Source organism: Aplidium turbinatum, chromosome 14, assembly GCF_918807975.1.
Source record: "Aplidium turbinatum chromosome 14, kaAplTurb1.1, whole genome shotgun sequence".
Lineage (NCBI taxonomy): Eukaryota > Metazoa > Chordata > Ascidiacea > Aplousobranchia > Polyclinidae > Aplidium > Aplidium turbinatum.
Window position 1 is genome coordinate 3,027,684 of NC_137485.1, and position 15,138 is coordinate 3,042,821.

At 38.2% G+C, this 15,138-nt stretch overlaps 1 pseudogene; it reads left to right on the forward strand.

Annotated features, from left to right (window-relative positions):
- The first annotated feature begins 10,701 nt into the window (after positions 1 to 10,701).
- The window catches only part of LOC145783648 (uncharacterized), a 47,754-nt pseudogene continuing 43,317 nt past the window's right edge, over positions 10,702 to 15,138 (forward strand).

Consider the following 15,138-nt stretch of genomic DNA (forward strand, 5'->3'; position numbering starts at 1 on the left):
AAATGTTGTCACTTGACTAATCAACGTGTGGTACATTAATCATGAGCAATACATTACACAATCATAAGCAGTGCATCAGTACACACAATACAATGTGTTGTCAATTTTTTTCTAAGAGAGTTTGTCGACAGTAAGTTGATGCTTAGTATGAAACTTTTTCAAAAATTTTCTTGATTTGATGCACTGGCATATCATGCCAGATCTCGTTTTTCAAAACCAGCTACTGCTCCAGCAGCTTCAGTAACAAGCTTGACATGTCTCTCTACTCTTTGATTGTGACAGGGATGCTTTAAACTCAAATGTTTGTCATACAGCACGTTTAAATCAGCTTTACTTGAGTCCTTGACAGCAGGTGGCTCTGTGATGCTTTCGAGTGCCAAATCAGTAAGTTCATGATATGACTTTGCCTTGACATTAAATTTTGGTGAAACAAATTTTCGATTTGCTTGGTTGGAATTATCAACATCTTCAACAATCACATCTTCTTCTTCTCGATGCCATCCAGAACCCTTTCCAGAAGTAGAGCTATTTCGTAATGCTCGTATTTTATTTACACCCAATCTTCGAATATCATCATCCTCGTCACACAACATTGCAAGCAAGATGTTTTCGTGGTGGCCAAAATAAGCATTTCTTTGAAGAGTTTTCAAGGTCTCATCTTTTACTTGCTGGTTTGAAAATTTGATAACACGCTGCAACATTCTGAAGAAATACTTACTGCCATCAGAAATCTTGTTGCTGAGTTTGATGTCAAACCAAGAAGAAAAATATACTTTCAAACAAAATTCAGCCAAAACTTTAAGATTCTTGGATGGTGTTGAAGTTGAAACATATCTTCGAAGAATTCGTTAACCACCGATAGTGCACAATAGGTCCTACTTCCATAAATCTCAAATTCTCATCCACTTCTCCTAAAACGATGCACCAACAAATTCTATAAGCCTAGAATTGGTCTGAACTTAGATCAGCAGTAACGTCATTTGGTAAAGTCGGGAAAGTGGAATATGGAAGTGGCTGAAACTCTGCAATAGGCCATTCGGAAACTGAACCGCCAATTTCTTTTCCAATTGCACCTGAAAAGCTGTCCGGACTTTTTGTGCAACCATCTAGTAAGGAAAAAACATGTCGTAATGGCAGTTCATTGCAATAAAGTAAACAAATTACCCATTGCAATGGGCATTGAAGGTGTCTCTCCAGGTTTACAATACAGCCATTGATATTGCCAGTGTTCACAGCAGTTCCATCACAACCAATAATTTTCAGTTTATTTTCCAGATCAGTTCCTGACAAGACATTATGCAAATTTTCAGCAAGTGTTTCTCCTTTACTATTGCTTGTTGTAAAGTGTGTCAAATAAACTTCCTCTGGCTCACCCACAACAACGTAGTGTTCTTCCAATTTTGTAGACATTGAAGTTTTTCCGGTTTATTCTTTTACCAAGGTTCAGTTCAGTTCAGTTCAGTTGTTTTTATTTCTGACCATCATATCAAAACAATACACGTCAACATAGCAAAGGTCGAGAAAAGGGTAGAAGCGACAAAACGCGAACGTTAAAACGTGCTTGAGACCGAAGTAAAGTTAAATCCTTTCTGCCATCAAAATAAATCGCATCCACCAGCTGAAAAAAGTTCTCTTCGTTTACTCTGATTTCTGTTCTGAACTTTTCTCGTTCTCTTCTTAATTTTGATGGGTCAATAACCATTGACCGGTCATTTTCGGTTATATATCCAGCATCCTCAAGTGCACTGTTGGCAATAGCTGCTCCTGCCCTGTCAGAAACTAAGTAACGTTCACACATCTGTGCTAGTTTAGGCCAATGTTTTCGATTTTGATTTTTTTGGACATAACTAGATAAAGGAATGGCATATTCAGATGATGACGAACATACTGACGGTGATGAACCACCTAAAGCAAGCTCATGCGCAGATGCTGAAAAGTAGCATAATATTAATGAAAGTTGTGTGATTGTGATGTAACAAAGTGCAATTGTCAAAATTTCAAGTTATTTGAGACATAAAAAGTGATGAAACATTGAAACTAAATGCAATAATTTGTGAAAATTTATGACAAGTGAGATAATTGGGCACTGAAATTCGATTTTTACGCGTAACTTAAATTCTATTGCTCTTAGAGTAAAAAGTTCTCTTGGAACAAATAGAAACATGATGTTTCTGATTCCATAGAGCCAAAAGTTAACTTTCTACGACGCATGGATCATGAGCTATGCTATTTTTTATGATTTTGGGGCCCCCTGCATACAACTTTCCAAGGTTGCACGGACAGTTAGGGGTGCAACAACTCCAAAACATCATCAGACATGTTTTTAGGTGTAGGGCCACCATTTAAGACATACTTTTTGTTGAAATTCTAAAATTTTAATTTTTCACCGCACCCTAGTGTATATGTTGTAAATCATTTCCACATTATTCTAAGTTGAGTTTTCATTCCTGTGAAAAAGTTTTTGTCTGTGATGTGTGTAAAATCTTTTGTTATGTTAATCATTTGAAGCGCCATCAGCTACAGTAGTTCAATTATGTTTTTATTAGTTTGTGTAACATGGAAATAAAAGACTGTGCTTTCGTTAAAAGTTTGTGCAAATAGTTATTACTTTTCAAGATTTCACTTTTGTGCGTAGGGGAGACTGGGGTAAGATGAGCACCTTTTTGTTCAAGTTGCTTTTGCAAAAAGACGGTACTCTTTGGAAAATTTTAAAAGGGTGGACTTGAAACGCCAGTAAATTAGCTACATTTTAAATTGAGTTTGATCACCATGTGATTTATATTTTTTTATATAATAATATTTATATGCGTATTGCTCAACTTACCCCGACAAAAAAATTTTGGGGTAAGTTGAGCAATGACTTGGAGTAAGTTGAGCAATGGCTGGGGTATGTTGTGCAATAGGTAGTATAAGTTGTGTAGGCTACAGGTAAGCAAGTTTGTGCATATTTTAGATATTGAAGGACCTTTAAAATAAAAAGATCTCTAAATATGATAATTTTGATGCAACAAGTATCACATTTCATAACATGCTACAGTTTGCTCCAGAGACAGAAAACAAGCAATAAATTGCAAATCAAAGTTTTATTCAATACAAGTCCACTTATTCGATATTCCATGGACCAAGGGAAATGCAGTAAAGGAAGGAATGAAGTGGAAGGCCATGATGATGAGTTCTGCCATGGCATCGAAACAGTGACAGACTTTTGTTATCTGGGTGATCGGATAAATGGAAGTGGTGGATGTGAAGCAGCGGTGACAACAAGGGCAAGATTGGGCTGGGCAAAGTTCAGGGAATGTGGGAAAATGTTGTATGGCAGAAAATTTTCACTAAGGATGAAAGGAAAAGTATATCGGAGCTGTGTGCGGCGTGCAATGCTATATGGTAGCGAGACATGGGTATTGAGAGAGAGTGAACTGGCAATCCTGAGAAGAACGGAAAGGTCAATGGTGAGAGCAATGTGTGGGGTGAAAACGAGAAGGGAAAAAAGGACTGAAGAATTGTTGGATATGCTAGAGATGAGAGAGACCATAGACCAAATGGCAAGGGCAAATGGAGTAAGATGGTATGGACATGTGATAAGGAGGGAGAAAGGAAGTTTTCTTAGAAAGGCACTAGATCTAAAGGTGGATGGGAAGAGGAAACGCGGTCGTCCAAGAAGAACGTGGAAACAACAAGTGAATGATGAATTTAAAAAAGTCGGACTGAAGGAGGAAGATGCAAGGGACAGGGTGAAATGGAGAAAAGGGATCAAAACAATTGCTGCGCGGAAACAATCGGCCACCCCCACTAGTGGGAAACAAACCGACGATGGATGATGATGCTGATGATGAAGGTCGCATGGAAAATTTTCCGTCATTTTCCACCACACATTCGTTATTCTCAACAACACATTCGTTATTCTCTACCACACATTCGTTATTCTCAACGACATATTCGTCAATTTCCACCAAACATTCGATATTCTTAACAACGCATTCATTGTTCTCAACCACACATTCATCAGTTGGAGACACAGATCTATCTGTCACAGAAGAAGTAAGAAAGTCTGCATCGATAAAAATGTCTGCATACAAAGGAAAGATTCCTGTCGAAGAAAAACCTGCTTCGATATTAGTTTTGGTGAAAGCCAACATGTATGCTTCCTTAGCTATTGCTGGTATGTCATGGATGCAAACAGTTTTTCCAGGATTACTTCGGATCCAGTTGTCTATGGCTCTGCTATAATAAGCCTTGAACGGGCCATAAACAGTTTTGTCTAATGGCTGCAGACGATGCAAAGTGTGGGCAGGGATCGTTAGGAAAACCACGCCATTGGTTCTACAGAATTCCACAGCTTGCAGTGATATATGTGATGCGTGATTAACCTATATAAGTAGCACTCTATTTTCTGGAGTAGAGTGTGTGTGTTTGACAAAATGTTCCAAATACACCAAAAATAGATCTTCATTCATCCACCCAGACTTGGCAGATTTTCCTACAGACCCCGTTGGTCCAGCACTAACTAAAAAGTCTTGATATCTTGCACGAGGGAAGATAAAAAAGGTGGTAAGGTGTTTCCTTCCGCATTAATAGTGCAGACCATAGTAACTGTTTCACCTCGTTCAGCGGATGTTACTGCTCCGATTTGTTTCTTTCCTTTTTCTTTTCCCTTTACCTGGACCTTTTCCTTGAAATGGCTGTTACTGCACGCACAAAACTCAACCTGCACCTGTGGTACCTCATTGAGCGCCACATTATGTTTGCTTTTGCAAGTGATCGTGTGAGCATATCCACCAAGGTCCGAATGTGGCAAAAGATGCAAACATTTCGATCAAGTTCTGAGAGAGCCGTTATTGGTAAGGACCAGAGGTGGGCAAAGTTACTTTCAAAAGTAATTGAGTTACAGTTACTTGGCCAAAATAGTAACTGAGTTGCCGTTACAGTTACCGATTTCAAAAAAGCAACTAGTTACAGTTACTAGTTACTTCCATTTACTCATAAATCTCAACATAAAGTTCTGCACCTGGCCAGCTCTGCATGTAAGTCCAGTTTAACTGCAATGTTTGATATATAGGCTATTAGGCTAGTGTTAGAGCCCTCCATGCTAACATAACAGCACAAGTACAAAACCAACAATGTTTTATTTAAAAAATTTAATCAGTATAAATATGCTTATTTCTTTTGAGAAATACGAGCATTTCAAAGTGCTCGTCTTTTAGGCCTGCCCTTTTGCGCTTTAAAATATCCTTGCCCAATGAAAACAACCTTTCCACTGCAGCACTTGACGGAATGGGAGTGTTATGTTTTAAAAATAGTTTTTTCATCGGTCCGCTTGTGAATCTGGAACCGCTTAACTTGGGCTCAGGGTCAGCTTTCAAATACTCCTGCAACAGATTCAACGCGCAATGCTTTCTCTTCTTGGTTTTTGTGTAAAGTGGTGCAAAAAAGTCCTCTGTGGCTCTATCACTATCCACTTCAGTGTCGCTGCTGCTCCCCTCTTCAGCAGAGCAGTTTGCTTCTTCAATTGCTTGAAGCATGTTTTGTTTTATTGTGCTCTTCAATTCAGCAGTGTCGCTTGTCAGCCATTGGACACAGGTAAGTCTAAATTGTGGGTGGAATGCAGTAGCAAGCTGAAAGTCGCTGTCGTCGAACCAATGACCAAATCTGGTTTGTATTGTTTCCACAAGAACGTCCACCAACGGCAAGCACACAGCAATGCTGTTGCTGGTTTTGATGTCAGACAACTTTTTAGAGTCATTGCAGGCATTGGTTGCAATACCCATGCACTCATCACCGAAATTTTGTCGGGCGATTCTTATAACTACTAAATCGATTCTCAACAGAACTGGTACGCTCATGTACTGTAGTTAACTAATATAACATTAAAATTATGAATTTCGCTAATATCAGACGTCATATATAGCTTAGTACGAAAAGAGAAGAAAAATGATTCGAATGGTAGCGTCATGCACAAAAAGTACAAACTGCGTTTGCCGGCGCAAACTTCTAACTACGTTGATTCAACGTCAAGAACCACAGAGTGGACAAAATGTAAGATTTTGCTGATGCACAAATAAACAACCAAACAAAGTGGCGCTCATAAATAACAACACACTGGGCATTACGTAGCTGGTTACGTATTGCGTTTTCACACTGGGCATTAGGTAGCATTACGTATTGCAATTTATACATATTTTCAGATTACTCCAAAACTACGGCTCCTGTACACCTCTGGCAGCTATACGACAAGCATGAACTGAGCTATCAAGTGTTGCCAAACACTTTTGCTAAACATTGCATAGAAAGTCACATATTGATCAATTACCAAAAGCAGTTAATTTAGCCAAATCACTTCTCAAAAAGCGCCAAAAAAAAGCCAAATCGCCAAACCATAAATATGAAGCCAAACGTCTTAAAAAATCGCCAGATTTTTGGATTTTGGTGATGAATTCGCCAATATGGCAATCCTGCTCCATAAAATCACAAAACAAGAGCGCTGCGCATGGGCAGTGCTGCTAACCGATACAGCTGCGAGAAGAATGCATTATTGTGCAACGCGCAGCAAACACGCATAAAGCATGACACAAACATGTGCAGAGAAATAGACGGCAATTAGAGACAGAAATTTCAATACAAAAGTAATTTGTAACTGTAACTGTTAAAAAAGTGCTAAAATAGGAACTAATTACCGCGTTTCGTTACTTTTGGAAAATAGTAACGAAGTTACCATTACAGTTACTCAAAAAGCAACTAGTTACTTTTGTAACTAGTTACTGCCCACCTCTGGTAAGGACTTAGTTCAAATGCATTTCTAAACTTCGCTTGCTTGCTGGACTTGATCGGACCAGACTCTTTTGAACTCATTAGAGTTTTTCCCAAGTTTGAATGTCTGACTCATAAAAGTCCCAGATCTTGGCACCATATTGAGGAGTTTTCATCATTCAAAACTCTGCTACAGAACACGCCTGCTACAAATGATGTTGTGGAGAGAGTTTTGGGCTTGGTCACTGATGTTGAGGAAAGGGCTTCTGCTCCAAGGTCTGCTACTATTCGGCTACAGTCCGATTCGGCTAGTCCGATTCGACCAGTTGATTCGGCTAGTTCCCTATTCGGCTACAGTTTTGAATTGTATTTTGTATTTTATTCCACAATATCGTTTCTTTTGCATTCCGTCAAAGAAAAATAAATTGAAACGAAATTTAGCGCAAAATGCTTGAACTATTGAATTGAAATGTTTGCTCACATAAAATCGACATGCATCCTACGTCACCGTCTGTATGCAAACTTAGAATATATTAGAATCCTCAACTACAGTATTACAAAATTCCAAATCCAACGACTCCTTCTGTTGATTTAGAGAATGTTGTATTTTATTCCACAATATCGTTTCTTTTATGGGAGAAATTATCGAAGCTTTAGATGAGTGGGGTTTAGACCTAACCACAGAAATCTTAAATCATATTTATGACATCGAAAACATCCCTAGTGATATGGTACGTTCCATATTCATAACTTTACCAAATAAAACCGTAGCAACAGAATTCTCACTCCACAGAACAATTGGCCTTGTGAATCATCTAACAAAGATCTTACTCCAAATCCTGATGATGTGATTGAGACCAAAACTAAAATTCCAGGTCATGTAACGCCGAAACCCAGGTTTATTCTAAACTGCCACTTAGGTTTTAACTTCATCTTTTATGTCAAACGCTATTTGGCAACTGTCTTTTTTTCGTTGACACGTTTTTGCTGAGACTTTATCTCATTAACCTCTATTGTTAATCATGAAAAATGTTGTTTTGATGTAAAACATTTATTTCAAACGAACCCAGAGAACAAAATTCATCATTTTTACATTGATTCAACGTCTGCAGTATAGCCAATTCATTTTCCACAGCAAAGGTATAAGCTAATTCACGTAGCTTTATTTGAGATAAACCATGAAACCGGTCAGCAAGATTTTTCACGTGATTTGCTAAATCAGATTCATAACTCTCACAAAATACTCTCTTCGAATTGGATAGACTTTTCTATCCCATGAATTTTTCATTTCCATTATCAGCACTTTAGATGTGATTAACACTAGAACGGCCGAAAAAAAAGTATACCTCCAACGGCGGCTGGTGTCGAAATCGACACTTTTCACAAAAACTTTATTTTTCCGCAAAATTTACAATAAGAGTTCGTTTTATTTTACAGTGATGAAATTATCTGAAGCATTTATTACTTTTGTCACCTATTTGCGCTCTTCATTTTTTGGTTTTAGACGAAAATGAGGACGTAGGCTACCAGGTTCTGATCAGTTCGAAGCTTGACTGTATTTGTATCTTGACTCTGCACGATGATCCAAAAATTCAACAGAGCGAAGACATAATTATCATAAACTAGCACAAAGTTTTCTTATTCAGGAGAAAAAATCAAACAAACCAACAAACACTTTACGTAGTACAGCCTTGGCACTCTGTGACTCTCCAGTCACCATTACCATTCTTCCCACTTTTCGACAGTGGCTGCAAATGGTAACTGTATTGTTTTTGCAATAATATCCAGCACATTTTCTGCGTTTTCTAGATGGTCTCCCTGCTCTTCTTCTCTCTGCAGTGTCGGCTTTTGTTTCAACACATGAGCAGTTCTCAAGCTCTCAATCTGGAGGATAAAATCACGTCGGCTAATGTTGCTGCCGAAACTTTTTTCTAAAAATAATCCAAGACTTCAAAGCTGCAATGTCGAGCATATTTGACCAAACTGCAAGAGGCCATCTTTTTGGTGCACTTTCTTGCCATTTGGTCAAACACATCAACTGCTACTTTGTTCTCGCTATAAAAATGGATCACAGAGGGTTTCTTTTTCTCTGTTGCATCAATACTGGGGCTGTCATGCTTTGTGGAAAGGAGATTTACATTTTTTTGCACTGATAGTTTACAAGCATGCAGCTGAATTGTAGAAGAATTTACTGGAAACTCTTTCTCCTCCACCCTTTGATCTCCTTTGTTAGTCCTTTACTGTTAGCTCGAACAGTTCCAACAATGGTTATATTTCTTTCCTGTAGTAAACCAGCAAGATTCACCCTTGCACAGATGTTAACTGTTATGGCGTTGTACCCGCTTTGTCTGTGTAAACTGGTGGTGGTCCTGATCACTACATCTTCGGGGAGAAGCCTTCCATTTCGTTGCTTTATTACAATAGTTCCGAGGTACGATAAGTTCGGTACGGTATAATATTCGTATTTTGAATAAACCTCGGCTACTACCCAGAATTTCATGCCAAACTTGTCTGGTTTGTTTGTCATGAACATGATAAACGGACATCTGTTTTCCATGGGAAATAGCTGTTCATCGATTGGAGGCTCCAATCCGGAGTGTAATTGTTGATGCAATTAGCAACAAGTCCTTCCAGTGGCGCTCGAATATGAATAAACTTATCTGTTGCAAATCGTTAATAGATTTGTGGAAGGTATTTCTAAACTCAGTAGGATGACCTAAAATCAAGCCGAGCGATAACATACATCAAGCCGAGCGTTGGACAATTACCATGAGAAACGCTCTAAGTAATTGTGAAAACTATTGAAATAGTTTTTTTCACACAGAAAATCGTTTGTACTTTACATATCTTATTAAATTTGTATGAGGTGTCGATTTCGACACCTCGGCTGTTGGAGGTATATCCGCACATTGTAGATAATATAAAAAGATTTTTCAGAAAAATAATACTGAACTATAAAGTGTAAGCATAATTGGGAAGCTACTGAAAGTTTGATAACGTTGCGATAACAATTAAGGCCCAAAATAGTGAACTAAATTTCTAAAAGTGTCGATTTCGACACCTCGGCCGTTCTAGTGTTAAGGTATCTTGTAAGAGTCATTCTATTAATTTCAAATTCTTTTGTGGCTCTACTAATTGACTTCCCTTTTGCAACTTCTTCTGCAGCAGATTGAAATAGAGTTTCTGGAATCATTCCCCTGTCAGTCTTTTTTTTATAATTACGAAGCATTGCTTTAAAACAAAACACTGTTTTTTAATTTATCCAATGAAGCTGAAAAACACAAAATTAACTGTTCCACCATCAAGCACAATGCTATTTCTTTTATGGTAAAATTGCACTAAAATTGCACACTTTACCCCACCCTGAGTTTTGCCACAAAAATTTAAATATTTTAAAAGCTACAAGACTAACTAATCTAAACTTTTCATTGAACATCCTCACCTTTTATACCAACCACAACAAAAAAACTGATTTGATTTACATAGTGTAACAACAAAGATATTCAATTTTTTGCGACCAAAAAAAAGTTTGACTTTTCGACATGAAGACAATATTTTCATGCAATTGCATGCCATTAAAAAAGGAAATTCTTACTGGACACAACCAATACATTGATTGAAGTGGCATTATGGGTAATATATTCAGGGCACGGGAATCAAAAATCCGCCGGCTAGTTTTTCCTGAAATAGGGGTTGCTCAACTTACCCCATTGCACACTTTACTCCAGTCTCGCCTATTGTTTGTGCTTTTATGAATATAGAATTTACCTTGCGATATTTTTGGAGATAAATATTCGACTATTCGTAATGTTCACCAATATTTAATTTTTCACAGTTTAATACGTATGTTTCAGATTATAGGCTGCTTTTCCTACTTTGTAAGTTAACTGATTTTGTTTGGTCAACCATTGCTAATGCCTCACTAATTCAAATCAATTATTCACTTCACGTTTGAACATGAATCAAAGTGAAGCAATTCCAGTAAAGCTTGAAGTACTTGAAGATTGTGAACCAAATGGAATCAATAACCAAGAACAAGTGATGAAATTGTATTATTATGAGAGGTCACACTGGTGAAAAGCCCTACAAGTGTGGTTTGTGCAAAAAGTCATTTCCACAACGTAGTAGTTTAGATCGCATAAGCATAACATAAGCATAAGATGATTCACACTGATGAAACCATATAAATTTGACGTGTGTGAAAAATCGTTTGCAGGAGTCGGAAGCCTGAAAGGTCATATGCGAATTCACACTGGCGAAAATTCATATAATGTGATGTGTGTGAGAAATCGTTTGCACTGGTCAGTAGCCTGAAAAAGCATGTGCTTATTCATTCTGATAAAAAGCCATATAAATGTGACGTGTGTGAGAAACCGTTTGAACTAGTCGGTCACCTGAAACATCATATGTGAATTCATACTGGCGAAAAGCCATATAAATGTGACATGTGTGAGAAACCGTTTGCAGTTGTCGGTAGCCTGAAACGTCATATGCGAATTCACACTAGTGAAAAGCCGTATAAATGTGAGATGTGTGAGAAATCGTTTGCACTGGCCAGTAGCCTGACAGATCATATGCTAATTCACACTGGTTAATGGCCATATAAATGTGACGTGTGTGAAAAATCGTTTGCACGAGTCAGTAACATGAAAAAGCATTTGCTCATTTATTCTGGTGAAAAGCCATATCAATGTCACGTTTGTAAGAAATTGTTTGCACTCGTCGGTATCCTGAAACGTCATCTGCGAATTCACTCTGGTGAAAAGCCACATAAATATGACGTGTGGAAAAATCGTTTTCACCAGTCAGTAACCTGAAAGTTCATATGCGAATTCACTCTGGTGAAAGCCATATAAATGTGATGTGTGTGAGAAATCGTTTGCACGGGTCAGTCACCTGAAACATCATATGCGAAATCACACTGGTGGTGAACCATTAATGTGGCATGTGTGAGAAATCGTTTGGTAGGATGGACTAGGAGCGTTAATTACCAGGCAGGTATCGTCTGCAAAAAGTCTTGGAACAGAAGATGTGCAGTTTAGTAAATCATTTACGTACAATAAAAACAGTAATGGACCCAACGTTGAACCCTGAGGTACACCATGTGTTATGCATCTCTGTTCAGATTCCTGTTCATTAATCGCGATATACTGCATTCTATCTTTTAGGTAGGAGGAGAATGATTCGTTTGTTGTATCTCGGATTCTATAGTTGTTGAGTTTGTATAGTAGAATGGGATGGTATTGCCGTGTCAAAGGCTTTTTTGAGATCCAAGAAAACCAAACCGGTGTAGAGGTTGGTTTTTACGTGTTCATAGATGGCACTAATAATATCAATAGCGGCATATAAAGTAGCTGAGCCAGACCGAAATCCAAATTGCGTAGGAGCAAGGACAGAATGTTTATCTAGAAAGGAAGAGACCCTTTTGTACATGAGCTTTTCCAAAATTTTTTCGAAAGACGATAAAAGGGAGATAGGTCTATAATTATTTATCTCAAGTTTGTTTCCTGATTTGAAGACAGGTACAACTTTAGCAAGTTTAAATGTTTCTGGGAAAATACCAAACTGAAAGGAATAGTTAATGAGAATTGAGAAGGGCAGGGCAATAATCACGGAGGCGATCTGTATGAAGTATGCTGAAATGTCATCGTAGCCAGTTGCTTTGTTGGGTTTTAGAGCTCGGATTTTTTTGAGTACCTTATCCCCAGTCGTTGGTTTAACCCTTATTAGCACAGGGATTTTAGGTAACTTAATCGGCACAGATGTTGACAAATTGTCAACATGGCATTTCCTTGTGTTTTTAGGTACAAATGCGCTGGTCTCAAAGTGAAGTTGTTATTTTAGATGATTTGATGTTGATAAAACCTTAACAAAACAACCATTAATCCTAATTGGGAGGTCTGCTTCCTACCCAGGACATAATTTTAGCATACTAGCTCTCAGATAAAATGCAAAGAAATCTTAACAAGCGAAGTTTTGCCACGTATATTTCAAACACAAAAACGAAGAAACGTGCACTACAACAAATTGTTCAGCATTCCAAGCAATATTGGTTCTTCTGAAGTTTTCTGTGTCGTAGGCAAACCCGGCGGCTACAAGTGACACATGCAGATCGAGTATGCTTTGCACATCTGTCGCATCTTCCCCGTTTGATACTTTGAACTGTGCGATTGAAAGTGCTTGAAGTAGCAGCATCGATGAACCCCAACTTTTCGGCAAGTAGTTTAGTTTCTCCGCCAATTTTCTTTTGTTGACATACGGTTGAGCAAGCTGAAAGCTAAGTTGTTTGAGAAATTCTATTTTTTGTTACTTTTCCCATTGCCTCTCATTGCGAGAAATGCGTTGTTATTGGCATTTATCAAATTGTAATTTATAAGCATTGGCCATTGATTTTTTTCCTCAAGTAATTGAATTATTCACAGTTTTCATCAAGAGTGTCAACTCCACCATTAGGCTTGTTATAATGCATAATAACTGTAGGTTTCTTGTGAGAGTCAGTGATGGAAACAGAAGAGTGTGAAGAAGATATCATGAGGACATTCCTGTTTCGTTTTGGTACATATAGCAGAATCTTGTTCAAATGGTCATACAACGCTTCAGTACTTTCCAGCTCTCTTCCCCTTGCTGATTTGAGCTGCGATGGAACTTCACCGCGACTAGCCATTACTGTTCCTACCAACGTAAGATTTTGAAGCAAAAGATTGCAAACCAGACTATGAGATGTAAAACATCTGTCAAAGTATATATCCTGACCAATACCAAAGTAAACAGAACACAGGATCATCACTATATATATCATTTGCAAGATTTCTGTGAGGAGCCGATTCGGGTTCTATTCCGGAATAAATGCTACTTAGAGCAAAACCTGATGTGGCTTCACACAGACAAGAGAACTCTATACCACATTTCCTTGTTTTCGATTGCATGTATGTTCTTCCAGGAATTTTGCCTCGATATCCAACCAGTTGTTCATCCACAGTCAATGCTTCCTTAGGGATGTAGGCGTTGCACAGATTGCTATTAAATGCTTTCCACACCTCTCGAACAGCAGCTAACCTGTCGTCCCTTTGTCTTTCTGGTCGATTGCGATAGTTATCAAAACGCATGCACCATACCAGAAATTTCAATTAATTTATTGCCATATCCAGATCCACTCTATAAAATGGCCTACTATCAAGAGGATCCCACAATCGACGTAAATCGGTGAAGTTATCTCTGTCCAAGCCAGCACGTATCATAACTCCAAGACCTGCCTCAACTTCTTCAATTGTGAAGTTTTTGTGTTTAGAATTAGGCAACAGCTTACATCCGTGTCTCTCGTCCTTTGTTTTTCTGTTCGTCTCACGTACTATCTGAAGTATAATTTCAGGCCAATAAAATAATTTGAAGGCATCCACTTCAAGTTCAGGAGCAGCATCAATCCGAGGCTGTTGCGTCAATATATTTTTTCTTCTGAGCCCGCCTGGAAAATGATTTGCATAATAGATCGCATTGCATTGCCAGCTGTTATTGGTACTTGATCTTCATCTTCTGAGGAACCATCATTAGATTCTTGATCTGCTTCACTACCAGTCTCGTCATCTTCACTTTCTTCCTCAAAGACATCTATATCGGACAATTCCTCTTCTTCCAAAAGCAGTTCATCAACATCTGGTATGGACTCACATTCACTACTACTTGTAGCCTCAGCATTATAGTCGCTATCAACATCATCAGAAGTTATTTGCAGGTGTCTTAGGGCCTCTGAGATGAAAATTTTCTCTGTCTCTTTATCAGTAAGTTTGCACCTTGCTGTAATTAACTGAAACAACCTTTGAATTTCAAATATTTAGCATTTCATGTAAGAGCTAATACACATGTAAAATCTTGTAAGAGCTAGTTAGAGGTAGGACAAACGTTTCCAACACAACTGCTTAGGCAGTATTTTTCTTCTGAGTTATATCAACTGGCAGTCTAACTCCTCCTAGACTGGCAGTCTAACTCCTCCTGGCAGTCTAACTCCTCCTGGCAGTCTAACTCCAGTCTGACTAGGACCTAGTCAAACAGCGATTCACTAAATACACGTGCAAATTTTCTGTACGTCGCCAGTTATCACTTTGTGATAATAGCTAGTTACTGCATAGTGGCTTTAAATTAAAAACTCCCATTGTTTCTGATTGTTGACATTTTGTCAACAGATGTGCCGATTAAGTTAAAACGCAAATAACTCATTGTGTAAACAATTTAACGATTTAAAATTACTACAGCAGTAACCTACTCAGAAGTTCTCCTTCGTCACTGAATGTTGTTGAGCTAGTGCATAAGGGGCGAGAGCAATCTCACACAAAAAAGTCGATGTTGACAAAATGTCAACGCATGTGCTGATAAGGGTTAAGAAAAATAGAAGAAACGTGG